The sequence below is a fragment of the Callospermophilus lateralis genome, unplaced genomic scaffold (assembly GCF_048772815.1).
Source record: "Callospermophilus lateralis isolate mCalLat2 unplaced genomic scaffold, mCalLat2.hap1 Scaffold_182, whole genome shotgun sequence".
NCBI lineage: Eukaryota > Metazoa > Chordata > Mammalia > Rodentia > Sciuridae > Callospermophilus > Callospermophilus lateralis.
This window is the reverse complement of record NW_027512854.1, coordinates 1,285,808-1,303,510: the sequence shown is the minus strand read 5'-3', so window position 1 is coordinate 1,303,510 and position 17,703 is coordinate 1,285,808. Positions and strand designations below refer to the sequence as shown.

At 44.7% G+C, this 17,703-nt stretch overlaps 1 pseudogene; it reads right to left on the bottom strand.

The window, feature by feature from the left end:
- LOC143388797 (teneurin-4-like) overlaps positions 1-17,703 on the bottom strand; it is a 79,535-nt pseudogene that overhangs the window by 28,731 nt on the left and 33,101 nt on the right.

Below are 17,703 nucleotides of genomic sequence, written 5' to 3'. Positions count from 1 at the left end.
TTTTTTCCTCTCAGTATTAATTTAGTTTTTAATCCTCGGAATGGCCCATAAATGGGGTAAGGTAGGGATTTTTGTTTGTTTGTTTGGTTGAGACATGGGCCTGGAGGCCAGCTAGCCTGCCTGAGTCACATGGCTAATGTTCAGTGAAGATAGGTGCCTGGCTCCCTTGCTTTGTTTCCAGAACAGATCCACTTTACTTGGCCCACTCAGCATGCCATTTTCCAGCCCATTTAGGATATCCTCAGGGACCTGACCTCTTTCCTAGTTCACACCTTAATATGTTCTACTTGACATTTGAGTCTGCTCTTTTGATTCCTACTCCTATTAAAACTTTGATCTGTTCCTCTGATTAGTTTACTTACAAACTGCTCCTGGCTAATATGTTTCATGTCCAAATAACATTTCTATAATTACTGCTACTGCCACATATTGCTTGAAATAATAATAATAATAATAATAATAATAATAATAATAATAATAATGGCAGCCACTGTCATTTTATGGAGCTTTTCATATTTTATCTCACGGAAATTTTGAACCTCAGGCTGTTCTTATAGAATAGACACTATTTAGATCTCTATCATACCAATAAGTCACAAAGAACACAGGTGAACCAGGCCAGTGCAGTTGGAGGAACATGGACTTGTGTTCCAGTTGTGCTCTACACCCACTATGTGATTTTTAAGCTTGTTCCTTAATCTCTCTGCGCTTTAGCATATTCTTATGGAAAAATGTGGAAGATAATTTCCTGCTCTCTGAAAAATGATCTACCATGAGACCCAAGGTAATTAATCTGTATCAGGCTTATGATTTACCATCTCATAGATGCTATGAAATGGGAAAGAGCCTGGCATACAGAGGGATCTCAAAAAAGTGAGTTTTCTTTCATTCTTTCTTTTTTTTTATTTGTATGGCTTTTATCTTCCACTTCTGGTTTGTGTCAAGAAGGATCAGTGCTTTTCTTGTGTACTCCTATAAAGTGGATTCTTTGGAATTTCAAATGCTATTTTATAAAAAGCAATTGTAATAACTTTTCCTTCTTCCTAAAATATCAAACATGGCTGTAGATTTCATCAGGGAAAGAGAGGAAGGGACCCTGTCTGGTAGAGGTGTAGGAAATGGTTTTAGATTTCAGGGTGGTGAAGAGTAACAGTGGCAGTGATGTGCAGGCATTCAGTTTGGGATCTGAGGGAGTGACCTTGGGAACTAATTAAGTGTACAGACTCGCTCTGACAAAGAAATCCCTGTATTGGCTAAATAATGTATGAGATTTCCATGGGCAATGGGGAAAATTGAATTATTTAGCGTATTTCCATTTCAATGAGTTAATCAAGATAATTGCTGTTTTCCTGGATCTTTGTCTTTTCTTTGCAATTAGCAAGGTCCTTGTTTGGAGAAAGGAATTTAGTTAGTGAACTTTGTACAAACTGCTGTGACATTTTTTGGTGTAAGTTATATTTAAAATCAATTATAGGTCCTTTTCCTTTGAGTTTCAAGATTGTGAGAAACTGATGCTTGATCCACTTTGAGAAGAATGTAGGGTTCAAGGATTCAAGTGCATTTGGGATTAACAACCTTAAGGGGGGTGGAGTGGGGGAGGGCAGTAGGGCAGAAATGAAAGAGCAAGAGCTTTGGCCTCAGACAGATTTGGGCTGCAATCCCTGTTCTGTCGTGTTCTCACTATGTAACAGCGGGCAAATGGGCTTGTCCAAGCCTCAGCTTTTACTTCCATAAAGCAGATAATATCTGCCCAAATCCCAGCTGCTGTGAAGGGAGGCTGCAATGACAATGCAGTTCCTGGCCCACTTTTGATGGTCAACAAGACTAGGTCCTTCCCCATCCCCTGCACACATGTCTAATGGTGACACTTTCAGCAGTCTCAGTTCTCTGGAACATGGCTAACATCTTGGGGAAAAACAAATAAAAGCTTAAAAAAAATCTAACTAGAAAAAGAGATGTTACAAAATCCCTTCATTAAAATACCTCATAGGGAAACACTTCATAACGTCTATTTAATTTTGGCTGGGATTGTAATAAGCTGAACTTCTGCTTCTCTGACCACACCACTTAAGAAGCCCTGTATGGGGGGAAGTAGGGTTGTAGCTAGATGAGGTGAGCACTGTGACTGAAAACAAATGGGGACACAGTAACTCCCCATGGAGGGGCCAAGAAAAGAGTAGTTGAGCATTACTTTAGGCAGGGCAAAGGGTTCTGCATCCTTGTCTCCCCACAGAAGCTCTTTCCTACAACAGCATAATATGCCATTGTTGCTCTCCTCATTAACAACCCTGACTCATAAATAGAAAGGTTATGTTAGATCTGTGTCACGTGTTTCAGAAAGGAGGCAGGTAATGTACCTCATAACAAGGTCATCTAAAATGGTAAAAATTAAAAAAAAAAATTTGGTACTTAAAGATGTGAGCTCCAATTATGCAAAAAAAATTCACCTATATGGAATTGTTCCTTCTCCCACTACCATGTTTCTGAACAGTGGTCATCTGGAGAGGCAAGGAGTTTATCAAGGACTTTTCATCTATATCATCTCCCTGTACTATGTTCACCATGAGCATTTTATAGATGTAGAACTAAAGCCCAGAAAAATGAAATCCATGGTGCAGCTAGGATGGAAGCCCAAATTCTCTGATTCCAAAGCTTGTAGCTTCTCCACTACACAAATTTCCTTCTCAGGAGAAATCATCTAGAATATGAACATGAGAGCATATTAAAGGTAATGGTTTGCATCCCAAGTCCTGAATTAAAAATGAAATACATTCAAGAATGAACACTTCATCTCTAACCTGCAATGCACCTAATGAAACAGCCATCAAATGGCAGCAGCTGGATACTTACTCATAAAAGGTTGTCCATCCATTTTCATTGCTTTTGGTTGCCAGAAGGCCAGAGTTGCCATGGTATGTCATCATGGCCAGCTCGTGTCCTTGTGTGGTCACACTTTTGAGTGCACTGTTGGTACCCATGGTCACCCAGTATACCTGGCCATCTGGGACCACCAACCAGAGAGGCATCCCAGTAGAATCTCGGCGTATGTTAACCATGTTGCCGTTGTTGTCTGTGATGAGAGTGATGTCACCATCCCCAGTGTAGGTGAAGTTGTACAGGTAGTCTCCTGTGGGCAGGCTTTTGGTATACAGATGCTTGCCACTGGTATCAAACAGGTAGAGCTCCTGGTCAATGGGGGAGGACAGCTCATACATGTTCTGGGTGTTGAGGAAAGGCTTGTTCTTCCTGATGAACCGAATTCGAATATTCCCAAGGTCAGCCACATAGAGCTCCCCATCAGCACACACAGCCAAGGAAGACGGGGTGTTCAGCTTTGCATCCTTGGCGTAACCATCGTCTCCAGAGAAGCAATCACAGTTGGCATCGTTTTTACAGTCACAGCCACTGGGGGCCCCTGCAACTAGGGAGATCTCTCCACTAGTGGTGACCTGCCTGATGTGGTTGATCTTTTTCTCATCAGTCTCAGCAATATATAGGACCCTGTTGTGTGAAACAGCCAAAGCAGTGGCTGACTCCAGGGTTGCATGGATGGCCACCTTGCTCAGCAGGAAGTGGTCGATGCCAGGAACCTGGCAGTGCATGGGCCTCCCAGCGACAATGCGTACCTGGTGATTTTCAGAGATTTGCAGGACTACATTGTTGTCAAGGACATAAAGAGAGTTGTCCATCGGGTTGATGGCTAAGTCTGTGGGCCACTCCAGGCGAACCTGACAATGGAGACATGAACACTCAAATGATTGGCAGGATGTCCCCCACTAATCATTACACACCCCCTTAAAACCCATAACAGCATCCGAAGCACCTTTACATATAGTCTTGGCCAATCCTTACAGAGTCTACCATCAAAAAAGGAGTGTTAGCCCCCTGAGCACAGGAAAACCATGTCACTGAGGCATTGATGGTCTCTGTCAGGACTGACAAAACCTGAAGAGGGGATAACAACAGAAAGTAGCCGGTGAGAAGATGGACTTTGGAGTCAGACAGGCCTGGGTTCAGATCCTAGTTCTACCACTTATGACCTTGCGCAAGTTACTGTGCCTCTCTGAGCCACAATATTCACATCTGGAAAACAGAAATAATAATTGTGCAGAGTGCTCAAACAGTGATATGGGGGTGGGAGGGGAAGTCAGATGAAGTCTGGAGGCAAAGTAGGACTTGTTCAGAGGTTTAGAAGAGACTCTTCATGAATGGATGATATGATACGTGTATAAAAGATGATTTCTCAAATAATAGACAGAATAACCATGGCACTGTCAGACACAGTTATAGACCAGTGGTTCTCAAATCTGGCCCTATATTCAAATAATCTGGGGATGTTTTAGAAAATAGTGGTATTCACATTCCACCCTGAGTCGGTTCCCTGGGTGGGGTTTGGACATTGACATTATTTCAAGCTTCCTGGGTGATTCTAATTGGGAGTTGGGAAACACAACTGGATTCCTGCCTCTTATATTGGGTGATAACCAGACAAACAGCATTGGTATCATCTGGGAGCTGGTCAGAATTGCCCCAAACCTATTGAATCAGTGTCTGCATTAAAGCAAAATCCCTGGGTGATTTCGGGGTCCACTGAAGTTTAGGAAGCCCTGCTCTACATAATGGTTTCTAATACCTTTGAGAACTGGTCCTCCTGGAAAGGATTAATGAAGTTGGCAGTAGGATTTAGGGTTCACAGGTCTGGGGCCCCACTCTGAGCTTCTTCTGAGCCTGACTGGTAAGTCTTTAAGTGGGAACCTAAGAGGCTGCAACCTTCAGGGTTTAAGGTGAGAAGAAATGGACATGGACATGGGGCATGGATTGTTGGATAGATCACACTGGGAACTACTGGCACTTCACTAGTTGGGCCTTCAAGAGGTCCAACCACACCATACAGGGTTGGAAGTGTTGATGAGTGTTTCCTTCTGCTGATTTTTGGGCCCTAACTAAAGACTATTCAACTTAGGGCTCCTGAGCTCCCTATAAACCCTTGCTCTTTGGTCCCTTATGGAGTCCACTCTAACTAATATAATAATTTAGATAAGAAGTTTCTCTCCCAGGAATTTTCTCTTGTATACCATTGTCTACAAGCATATTCATCAGACCCAGTTTTAACAAGGGTGAAAAACTGGAGTTATGCCCAACAATTGAGAATTGGCTAAATAAATTATAGCATATTTAGTTCACTCATAAATAAGAATACTATGTGTAATCATTATAAGTGACATTATAGATGGATATGTAATGACAGGGGGAAATGTTTGCTATGTGTTAAGAAGAAAGAACAGGTCACAGAATTGTAAGCACAGTGTGATTCCAATTAGGAGGAAACGTAATCATAAATTAGATTGATTATGGATAGAGAGGAGATTAAAAGCCTGATGGATATATCTCAAAACATTAACCATACTAGGATAAAAGGCCATTCTAATATTCTTGGTGATTTTAAACTTTTCAAATTTCTTGCAAGGTGCATGTGATTGCTTGCCTAGGTAGAATGAAACCCCAATAAATTATATGTCTAGGCGAGGCCACCTTCATCTGTCCCCTTAGCTCAGGGCCATTCTCAGGAAGGGCGAGACCTTTCTCGGTTCTTCAGGGCAGTCTGTCTTCGGGTCTTGTCTCCTCACCCCCGACCCCAGTGCCTGGCTGTCTGCACAGAGCGAGGGCGCTGCAGACCCTGCAGAGCTGTGGCCTGGACTGCCTGCCACTCATGCTCCCCAGTGCTCTCTGGAGCACTGTTGTGCCAGCTTTCGGCTGCATCAAGAACACAGTTTGCTCTAAAGTGACAGGAGAATTTTCAATTTTCTAAAACCCATTTCTTGTCAACACTGGCTGCTAAATATTTTATGCCCTCTGGTCCTGTGGCACCTTGGGGACCTGCTTGCGAGACCTTTCTGCCTGTCATTATGATGAAAAGATGGCGTCTTGATGAGTGGGTGGGTGGGAGGGGGGAAGAGGGAATCAGTAGAGGGAAAGGAGAGAGGAAACCAGAAGAAATGAACAGCAAGCATGTTGTCGAAAGCTGCTGCATACACAGGGGCACCCGGGGGTGGAGAAGGCATGGCTCTCAGAGCTGCTCTGTCATGTAGCTGGCATGATGGTTCTGGGGCATACTGTATGTAAGCCAATCTGGTCTCACCTCTGATCAGGGATGATTCTGCCTTTGGCTTGATTTCCCACCACCAAAACAGAGGGAGCAGACCTTATGCCTTTGGAGGTCCTCCAGCTCCTAGTTTAAGGGCCATGTCAGGGAGGGGCATCCCCTCCACCCTATCTTCCTGAGTATTTTCTGCTTCACTGAGGCACTCTGAGCTGACTGCCTTGTTAAAGAGTGATGTGCTTGCAGAAATGACTGTCACATGAATGAATGAATGGCCAGCAAATGGCACAGACCCAGCAAGGGATGGAGGGCAGGACACCTCACTTCGACTCCAATTCCACGGTCACCAGAAGCGTCATCTTACTCAAGTTTCCTAGACACTGACCTTCTCACCCCATAGCAAAAGGGGTAATAAATATGCATAGGGTAGTTGTGGGGATCGGCTGAGGCAATGTACATGGAAGTTCTTTTGTGGATTTTAAAGGAACCTAATATTGACACCCTATTGGCAGCTGCCAGGCACTGTACTAGGTGTTTACTTACATGATTTTATTTAAAAAATTCATTTTGCATCTCTGATGAAATCTAGTATAGGGCTCTGCATAAATAACACCTTTTATTTCACCAGGTCTCAGTTTCCTTATCTCTAATATCTACCTTACAGGATTACTGTGATGGCTACATGAGAAAAGAGAAGCCATGCTTAGCTCTCTAATCTCACTAGAAAAGCACCCAGCACATAGAGTGTGCTCATTTGGTCCCTAGGTAGAGAGTGATGCTCTGCCTGGGGTGGCCATACCTGGCTATATTAATATCCAGCTTTCTTTCTTTCTTTTTATTTGTACCAGGAATTGAAAGCAGAGGCACTTAACCACTGAGCCACACCTACAGTCCTTTTTATATTTTATTTAGAGACAGGGTCTCACTGAGTTGCTTAGGGTTTCGCTAAATTGCTGAGGCTGGCTTTGAACTCATGTTTCTCTTGCCTCAGCCTCCCAAATTGCTGGGATTACAGGCATGTAATCTGCCCCCTCTCTACTCAATGCCTCCTCCCGTCCCTTTCTCTCATCTTGGACCTGGTCTTTGTCTCCTCCTACGTTGGTCCAGGTTTCTGGGTTCTCCCCTTTGTACTCTTGCCTCCTAGCTGTGTTCTGTCTTTGGCTTCCCTTTCTATTCCCAATGGGACAGCCAAGTATCTAGGTATTGGTAACAGAGGAAGCTCTGAGAATGAAAGCCAGTACCCGCTGCCCATATGTGTATGTCAAAATATATGCCTGCTCTGGAGTTTTGTAAAAAAAAAAAAAATCCATGCTTAGATTCAGACAAAGGTAGTAAGGGCCAGCAATAAAGAAATTTTTAGTCTAGGATTTCAGAATCTAAGTGTGGGTTTTCATTTTTTCCCCCATCCAATATATGCCAGTTGTCTTCCAAGCCTTTGCTCTGACTGCTTGGCAGTATCTCTATCTAAAGTTAAACAGTTTTTCAATGTGTGGATTGAAAATGTTCAGCACCCTACGCTGGCTGGTTGAGGGCCCGTTTTGAGAATTGAAAATACTTGTATGCACATCCTTAGGCCGTGGCTGCTTCCTGGTGGGTGATTCCAGCTTGTTCACAGACTGGAGAGGGAAACTCTCGAGCCAGCGAGGGGAAGCCTGCCAAATTGCAAAGACGAGTGGCAGAGAACAGATTCCATTCTGGAGCGCAGCAATCACAGTAGTTGGCGCAGAGGGAACCGTACTAGCATCCGACTGGCACGTGGCACAGTGCTGGGAGCGCCAGCAGCAGCCATGGGGCCCTGGGGAAGCCACATGTATCAGGAACAGGCGGGCATGACGAGTGGGGCTGGGAGCAAGCGCCACAGTCAGCCTCCCAATTTCTGGTACCTCCTAGATTCTGGTAACGTTGGCAAGATGGCACAGGCCAAGCCCAGCCCGAGGACCTAGCAATAAAGGGTCACTTGCCAAGTCACTGTAGGCTATCCTAAGGTCGTGCTGGATTGCTAGTCACATGTGTCTCTATTGAGTCTATCCTGGGATACTGGTGCCCACCTGCCAAGGTCCAAACTCTCTGGCCTGAAGTGGCAAGGTTCTTTCCTATTGGCCCCAGACCATGCTTCCTATTTCAACCCCTACCTCCTCCTTCCAAGCAGCTTGAGCTCTAGCGTTCAATTTCCCAATGGTTTTGAACATATCAGTCTCATTAACATCTTTGTGCCTTTGTGCATCCTGTCCCCTTTCTGTGAAATGTCTCCTTTTCTTTTTTTGCTACCCAGAAAGACCCCTATTCAGTCTTTAAAACCTGGAGTAAATGTTACCTCCTGTATAAGCGGACCTTAGAAATTCAGTTTATTTCACCTCTGAAGTGTTGAGCAGCACTAGGAATTTCACGGGCATTGTTGTATGTGTTCTCGAGGTAATTCTGCCAGGCCCATGGCAGTGATTTCCATTTCTCGGATGAAAAATAGGGCTCAGAAGACTTCAAAAACCTGCCCAAAGTTACTGAGCTAGTGAGTGGCAAAGCCAGGATTTAATCACTCAATCAATCAATCAACACGTATGGGCTGTTCTTCAATGTGTACTAGCCACCTGATTAAGTAGAGAATTCCTGCTTCATGCAGTTTATGAACTAGAAAAAGAATAGATAATATGCAAGTACCTGTATGTGTTACAAAAGAGGAAGTTCAGGAGGTTGTGGATTTAAATTAACACTGTTTAAAGCTCTATCCATCCTACTCTGCTGGCCTTGGGCAGATTTCCCAGAACCTCTGCCATGCCCACACACTTGTTACCCCTCTTGATGACCTCCCACAGCCTCTGGGAGGTGAGTGGGGCAGGGTCAGTGTCATCTCTGCATCCTTGGTGCTTATCAAAGGCCTGTACCAAGTGGGCATCCTTTAAAGGTTTGTCTGGTGCAAAGATGAAGGGCCAGCAGAGTGGCTGGGTGGCTGGGTGGTGGATGAGAGGATGAGCTCAGGGGCCCAGGGTTCTAGCAGACAAGATCTTCTCACCTGATAAATATCCATGACAGAATCACAGCTGAGGGGCCGAGCTGATGTGAGGTCATTGGAGCCCAGCAGGGTGGATATGATCCCATTCTGATCAATGCGTCTGATCATGGTGCCATCCACAAAGTAAATCAGCCCAAACTTGTCCACTGTAATGCCTGGATGGAGAAGCCAAAACAGGAATTCAGCATCAGAGCTAAAAGGACACAGAAAGCACTTTTGCAGCCTGGTCTCCTCAGATGCTCCTACGACACTCAGCCCCCTCCCTTTGGTGTGGTACTGGAGATGGAACCCAGGGCCTTGTGCATACTAGAGCCATGCCCACAGCCCTCTGGTTCTCTTCTAAAGACAAACAGATGGAGGTGCAGAAACTGTGTGCTTTGTTTGAAACTGGGATGGAACCCAGGTTCTCAGGTCCTCTTGGGCTCTAGTCCTGCTTTGCTGCCTCCAGAGATTTTTATTTATCACCTCAGTCACCCACAAAAACTGGACTCATAACTTCTAGGGGTTTTGAAGCACTAGAGGTAGTGGTAAGGGGATATTTTTCACTACACTGTGCATTATTTAAATTAACTGACTTCTCAAGTCCTGCAAATGTAATAATAAAATACACTTTTTTTGTATTTTATTTTACTTTTTTGGTAATAAATTTTCTTTTCTTTTAAGATAGTTCTTTAAGTTTTTCTATCCTTATTATTTTAATTTCATTGGTTGTTATGGTTTGGATGTGAGGTGTCCCCTAAAAGTTCACATGTGAGACAATGCAAGGTTTGGAGGAGAAATGACTGGGTTATAGCCTTAACCTAATCAGTGAATTGATCCCTGTTGGGATTAACTGAGTGGTAACTAGAGGCAGGTTGGGTGTATCTGGAGGAAGTGGCTCACTGGGGGCATGGTTTGGGGTATATATTTGTATCTGGCAAGTGGGGTCTCTCTCTGCTTCCTGATTACCAGGTGAGCTGCTTTCTTCTGCTACACACTTTGCCATGATGTTCTGCCTCATCTTGAGCCTCCAGGAACGGAGGCTGCTATCTGTGGATGGAGACCTCTAAAACTGTGGGCCCTTGAATAAGCCTTTTCTCCTCTACAATTGTACTGATCAGGTCCTTTATCACAGCAGCGAAAAAGCTGACTGAAACATCTGTCACTGCAAAAGCATAGTCTGAAAAGAATTCTATGGGTTTGCATAGAGAATATTGTTAAATTTAATGTCTACGGATAGCACATCGAAGAGAGGAGCCAGGATTACTCAATATCATCTGTTCCATCCCTAGATTGACACTTGGTTGACTTTCTCCCTGGCCCAGCCGGTGTGATCTTGGGCAAGTCACTGGACATCCCTGCACTTGTTTCCTCATCTGTCAAACCAAGGTATTGTTGTAAGTCTGTATTTCTTTTTTGAATGTGTGTGAGAATCCCTTGGGGGACCTGCTCCAGATCTCAAGTGTACCTGAGCACCTCTCTGATCTTGGCAAACACCTTGGTGGTCATGATACGCATTCAGTATTTTTTAGCTAGTGATGTGCATCAGAATCACCTGGAGTGTTTTCAACACACACCCTTTTGACCTCCCTCTTGGAAATACTAGTTCAGGGGGTGATTGTGCCTGTGACCAATGCACACTTTAAATTTGATCGTGGGCGATTCTGATTTTCACCCCAGGCCCAGAATGGCCTGTCAGACATTCCCCTACCACACCATTGATGCTTAGGGATGATGGGCAAGATTTGCCCCTGAGAGGGGCCTGGTCTAGACGGGGAAGCCCAGTAAATGACATGCCTGAGGAGAACTTGTCACTTCTGCTTGATTTTCCTAGAGGCAGGCGGGGGGAAAAAGGGTCAGACGAGGTTGGCTAAGGTGGAGACGCTTGCGATGTGAGACTTCCCAACTGTGTTAACCTCAGCAAACTCCATCCCTTCTAAGTCTTGGTTTCTCATTTATAAAATGAGGATACCAACATCTGACTTGCAATAGTTAGCCATCAATAATTATTAGTGGCTATCAGGATTATGAGAAACACCCAGCACTCTGTAGGTTCTGTGGCACTTGCTCTGGGGCCCTGTGTCTCTTCCTGGGCCAGCAGATGGGCTGGGATGGACCAGCTCTGAGGAAGGGCCCCTGGAGCACTGGTGTGGCTTCCATGCCCCCTGAGGCTGGGCAGCCGGAGAGGGTTTCACACAGAGGACCAGGCGGCCTCGAGGCTGGGAGCCTTTCCCGGGGGGCCCTGCCTAGAAGGCAAATTAATTTCATTCTGTAAGTACCAAGACAGGAGTTTTCTTGTCTTCCTGGCTCTGTCCTGTCTTTCTCTTCCATCTGCCAGGACTGATGAGCGCTTCATGAACAATTGGGTTTCTTGTTTACAAAGTTGGCTGCACAGGCTAATCGAAGTGATCTGTCCCCTGATTAATGACTTTATTTCCCCCTCTTTTTGTTGTGCTAAATAGATGGACATCTTTTCTCCTCCCTACTGCAAAGTGTCTGCATATTGTGGCACTCTCTGTCATTTTTATCTAGGTTAATTGCAGGCTTTTGGGCAATTGCGCTGCCACTCCATCTGTGTGAGGGGGAGGGAATGCGAGTGTGCAGGGCCGCTGAGGGACGCCTGCGCAGAACAGAAATCTCAAGAACAAACTTTGAATTCTCAGAGAGCAGAGTGTCATAGCAGAGAGAGGCTGATGGATCATTAGGCTAACCTCTCATGGACTATCGGGAAAACTGAGGTCCAGAAGAGGAGGTCCCAGAGTCAGTGAGTAGCAGAGAGGAACCGTAAGGCAGGGTCCCCAAGAGCAAGGTTGGTGCTCACTCCCCTCTTCACTGCTTGTTCATACAGCAAATCATAATTAAGAGGGAAATTAACCATTGATGACACAATATTTACCCCACAGTTACCACCTGAGCACTCTAGCCATGTGGTAGAGATAATATGCTATGAGGGTATACCATGGGAGGTGACATAATGCATTGTAATACAATATAACAATAGTTATAGGAGTCACCATTTATGCAATGTTTACTATGTGCCCGATGCTGCTATGCTAAGCATTTATCTTCCTGGTGATATTTAATCTGTACTATAACTGTATTATATCCTCGTTACATAAATGAGAAAAATGAGGTTCAGAGAGATTAGACAACTTGCCCAAAGTCACACAGCTACTGGATGACAAAGCCTAGATTTGAATGCATGATTTCATGAGTTTACTGCTTTGCTTTGAACCCCAGCCTTCTAATATAATCATTCATAATGTTTTTACAGGATACCGTGTGAAATACATTGATTTTGACCCTTAGACCATTCCTAGGAAGTCTACACAGATGGTATCGTTACCCCTACTCTATTGATGAGGACCCTGCAGCTGAGACATGGAGTCATTGGCCCTGGGGCTGGCACCACAGACAAACCTCCACTGCAGGACATCTGAATGATGATGGCTTCCCTTCTAAAAAGACTCCCAGGGTCCAAGCTCTCTCCCAGCTCTGATCCCCCATGCACAGATCTTCCTCCATCTCAGGGAACACTTCTCGCTCTCTCCCACATCAGAGTGCTTCACAGCCAAGTCTTATTTATTCTGTTACAAAGAACTTATCTATGCAACCTCATAGCTCTATACACTCGTACATACTTGTTCAATAAGTGAATGACAAATACTGAAACTGAGCATTTAGAAGTTTAGCTTTTGGAAGGATTCCAAACTGAGACCTACAGTTAATTGTCCCATAGCTCATGAACATATGCCAAGATGACACACTAGTGCTTTTGGTAACAATAACATGAGAGAGCATGTGTATCCAATAGCATGATAAATACATGATGGAACGTCCACTTGGAGGAATACTATATGGCCATTAAAAATGAGGACACATAAGACTCTTTAATGACATGAAAAGAGCTCCTAATATATCATTTAGGGAGAAAAAGCAGGATACAAAAATAGTTTGTTTAATGTGACCTCATCTTGTTTACTTGATTTTGGTGAATATTATATACATACAAACATTTAGAATAAAGGCGAAAAGAACAGATAAGAAATATTAACTGGGAATATTTCTGGTAGGTAGAATTATCACAATCCTAACCTTCCTCTGTATATTTATTGGTATTTTCCGAGAATTTTTTGCAATGATAAACATGTAGGTCTCCCGGAAATGGTAGTGCCCCAATAAACATCACTGAGAGTGATTCCAATGCAAGGCCTTACCCCTGGGATTGGTGTGTGTGGCTTCTGTAGCCTTCCCTCCATCCCCACAGCGAGAGTCATCAAAGGGGAGGCACTGGTCCCCAGTCCCTGCCACCACCTCGGAGTTCTTGACAAGGTCCTTCACCACCATGGTGGACTTGATCTTGAAGACCCGCCGGCTGCTGGTATCAGAAAGGAAGACGGCCCCACTCATGGGGTCTGTGGTCAGGTAGTATTTATGCGCTGGGCTGTGACTGCAAAACAAAGACACGGCCAGTGGTGAGCACTTTCTTCTCTGTCAGGTAGCTTGAGATGTGTCCCTGGCCTTTTTGAATCCAAGCCAAAAAATAGTCTTGGGGGAATGATGTCTCTACTTTGGGGGATGGTTCCTCAATTTTTCAATCTTAGGGGTTGGCCTAACTATCCATCCCACCCAGATACTAATGCAGAAACCTCTTGCTGATAAGTGCCTGTATCAGGTGCTGATACGTATTTTCTTAAAAAGGCTATCAGTGAGGCTTGTCAGAGGTGGCCTGTTAAGTCAAACTAGAAACACGAAGGTCCGTGACTTTAAAAAACAATCCAAGAGTTCAAAGATGTAGCCCTTCTCCATAGGATTTTTTACAGCAGCTCTCACTCTCATCTTGGGATGAACAGGGGAGACCCTAGTGGACCTGACTCCTGGTTGGCGTCCACACTGTCTCCTGTCTCAGGAGCCCTGCAGTCTCCCTCCTGTAGCCACATACAAATGAGTTGCAGGATTAGTTTGTAAATCTGCAGCAAAACTCAAGGAAAAAGAAACAGAACAGGAGCAGCACTAATGAGGGCATGTTTCTAGAAATCAGTCACAAAGACTAGGCTCAGGTTACAAAGGAAAGAAAAGACTGTGTAGAAGCCTTGAGACCAGGCACCACGCTAGCCACAGGGTGGGGAAATGCACAGGCTTTGATATCAAATCAGTCTGGGTTTTAAGTCTAGCTTTATGATGTCCAGTTTCTGAAGCTTGGGCAGGTTGCCTGGCCCGCTGAGCCTTGTTTGCTTCAACTGTTCAATGGGAATGCTATAGCCACCTTGCTGGTGTGTTGGAAAAATTACCTGAAATCACAAATGCCATGTCGTTTGCACTTGCATTGTTAAGTATTGAGCACCCAGGAGGTGCTCAGAATCATAATTGTTATTTTAATTACTAGTGATTATGTCTGTTTTTGCATTAGAGATGGGTACCAGATAGGTAGCACCTGTAAAGCCTGAATTTTGTTATTCCATGGTACTGGTACTGATAACCAACTTCTTTCAAGTCTAGGGCACAATAAAGTTTGAACTCTCTACTCCTGGGAAGCTAATTTACAATTCCTGGTCATTCACCCAGCCCTCAAACTGCATCTCAATATTGGTGTCCTCTTCTGCATTTTCTGATTAAAAAGAATCTTTCTCTGTTCAGATGGGATGGCCTGGCTTTGGCCATGTTCAGTGCACATACTGAGAGAGGCCACTGCACACCCTTCAAGATGCAGTGAGGGAATGAGAAAGATTGAATAAGGGCTATGGTACATTTATAAGCATGTAGGTTTTAGGTCCTTTCGAAAAACAAAATTTTATTTTACAGAATGGTGTTTATGAATTACATATAATGATTGGGGCACAGTAATATTTGGGGGTGAGGGTCAATGAGGGTCTTAGCTGGACCTGACTGTTCATCATAAATATCCCTTACTTTGGGTTGTGTCCTTGGGGACTGGCTACTTCTAACAGAGCCAGGCATCCAGATCCAGGGTTATTATCCCTGAATTTGTCTAACATGACATGACTTTCTCCAGTGATCCTTCCTCTGAATCCCTAACCCAGCTGTCCTATCACCTCCTTCTGAAACCAGGGCCAGGTTTCTCTGCCTGTAGCCAGGCTGTGCCTCCTGATCTAGCCCAAATACCAACATGTTATTTCCACATTTTCCCTTCCAGGATCCTTCTGTCTCACAGAGGAAGTCCAGAAGCACCCCAGGCCCTTCCTGCTGGGCTGCTCCATCTCTCTGCTCTCCCTCACACATGCCCTACACCCCACAAGCCTCAGGCCTCTTTGTCCCTGTTGTTCCTGCTCTGTCCCCTTCTCTTTTCTACTCATTCTTCAGGTGTCAGCTCAGATGGTACCTTTTCTTGCAATCTTTCCCCAACCTTTTTTCTCTGTGCACTGAGATCCATGCTGGTCTGCATCTAGATTACACAACACTTAATGTAATAGTCATGGCTATTTATTTGTGGGTCCTCTCCCAGACCCAGCCATTAGTACTTACATTAGAGACTAGATTTTGTTCATTTCTGTATTTCCAATGTTCAGCTTGGTGCCTTCTAGCTCATCACAGCTGCTGCTTGATTTAATGGATGGTATCTCCACTTTCACTTATTTAGGTAGTATTTGCATTCAAATTACTTAGCTTTTCTTTTACTTCTCATTTGGGGGCAGTGGTAACAGCACAGGTGTCCTATTTATCTTGAAATGTCTCTTGTGACTTACTCTATACTGGAGCACAGATTTAATCTTCCCCGATGACACTGATTCTGGCTAAATAAAGTGCAGTGACCTTAGATCCTGCCCTGCAATGCCGGAGCAGCCTGATCTTCCAGCATGCCTGTTGACAGCTCGGAGTCGGGCTGATTGTTTCATTTCTTTGTGCATCACTCGGGATAAACTGGTGCTATCTGTCTTCGCAGAAGATGGACCCCAGGGGAATCTGGTGGGGGCCCTGTCCACTTAGATTAGCCCCTTGAGTTTCCAGCTTGTGTTTCCAGCTCATGTCTCACTGCCCCAGAGAAATGTCACTTGTGTAGATTTCTCATGTGGGTGACTTCCAGAAGATGATGGCACTGGCAGGATTATCTCAGAGTCTGTAAGAGCTGTGGCCACCTCTTTTGTGGTTTGGTGGTTAGTTAAGCATGGGGGAAAGAATATTAGTTGGGAACTTAGAAAGAATAGGTTTTAATTGGGGCAAGTCCCCCAACTAGGTCAAGTTGTAGGTCCCTCAGATGTCAAATGATGAAGTCCCTGCTCCATTTTGCTCACAGGTTTGTCAGGGGATTATGTGAAATTATTAATAGTCATTTCCAGCTTGTTGTGCTCTTTGAACTTCTCGGAGTTATTTCTTCCTCATGCTACCTAGCACAGGGAGCAACCCCTGTGTCCATGATGCCCACCTGGACTTTGTCCCTGTGTCTGTGATGCCCACCTGGACTTTCACCAGGCGGCAGGACAGAGCCACAGACATGATACCCATGGATACCAATGTACCTGACACCACCAATGGATGCTGACTCTGTCTCAGACACTGTGCTACCACTTGACCTGCATGACCTCATTTTCTCACAATTATTGTGAAAGGTAGGAACTTTTTTTTTTCCTTATTTCAGAAAACTGAAGTTAGAAGAGGTGCAGTGACTTGACCAGGACCACAAACTGCTAAGGGCATTTCAACCCAGCTCTGCTTGACTCCAAAGTCTGTGTTCTTTCTGCTTCCTCACACTGCTGCCCAGGGACTACAAAGCTCCACAGCCCTCATTCACCTCATTCTTGCCCATATCCAGAGACTCAGCCCTCGCACCACCTCATCTGAAATACCATTCCTGGACCCCCACTTCTTCCCACTCCTGAAGGGGCCATTCCTCTGTGTCTCCAGAGCCTCAGCAGATTACACTTTTAGTTATCTGTAGTGCCTTAAGGCACTTCGGCTCAGTTGTCTGCCTTCTCAGTAAAATCTTGAACTCTTTCTGGGCAGAGATTGACTTTAAGTTCCCTGTGCTTCTCATTTGGCTGATGTGGAGTGAATGCTCTGGACAGTTCTGCTGAGTTCACGAGAGAATGAATGAATGAATATCTGCCTCCCTGGCTTAAGGGTATGTAGGAAACACTCACTGCTGATGATCTGAGTTCGATGATTCTAAATACAGCTTAAAAAAAAAGCCTTGCCTATAGTGACTAAAGGGCCTGGCCATCTACCTTTGAGATCTTTCCAGGTGACCACAAGGCACAGGCAGACTTGGGAACCGTGGCTTTTGAGAAGTACTTTTCAAACTTCAATGTGCATATGAATTTCTTGGAGATTTTGCTACAATGTGGATTGTAGTTTAGTGATTCTGGGGTGTAGAACTTGAGAGTCTGCATTTCTGATCAGTTCTCAAAGCATACTGGTGTTGGTTGCCTGTACTTTTGAGTAGCAAGGCCTTGGAACGTTCCATAAACCACAAATGGTTTCAGGGCACGTGATGGAAGATGGCCTGGTTCTGTGGACAGAGAGCATTTCCTGGACAGGGACCATGTATGATCCATTCTGATTCCCGGTATCCTGAGAAAGGTTTTCACAGAATCATATCATAGACCTACTTCCAAAGTTTGCTGCAGGAGTCTCTAAGGACACGCATTCTTTCCTAGTTCCT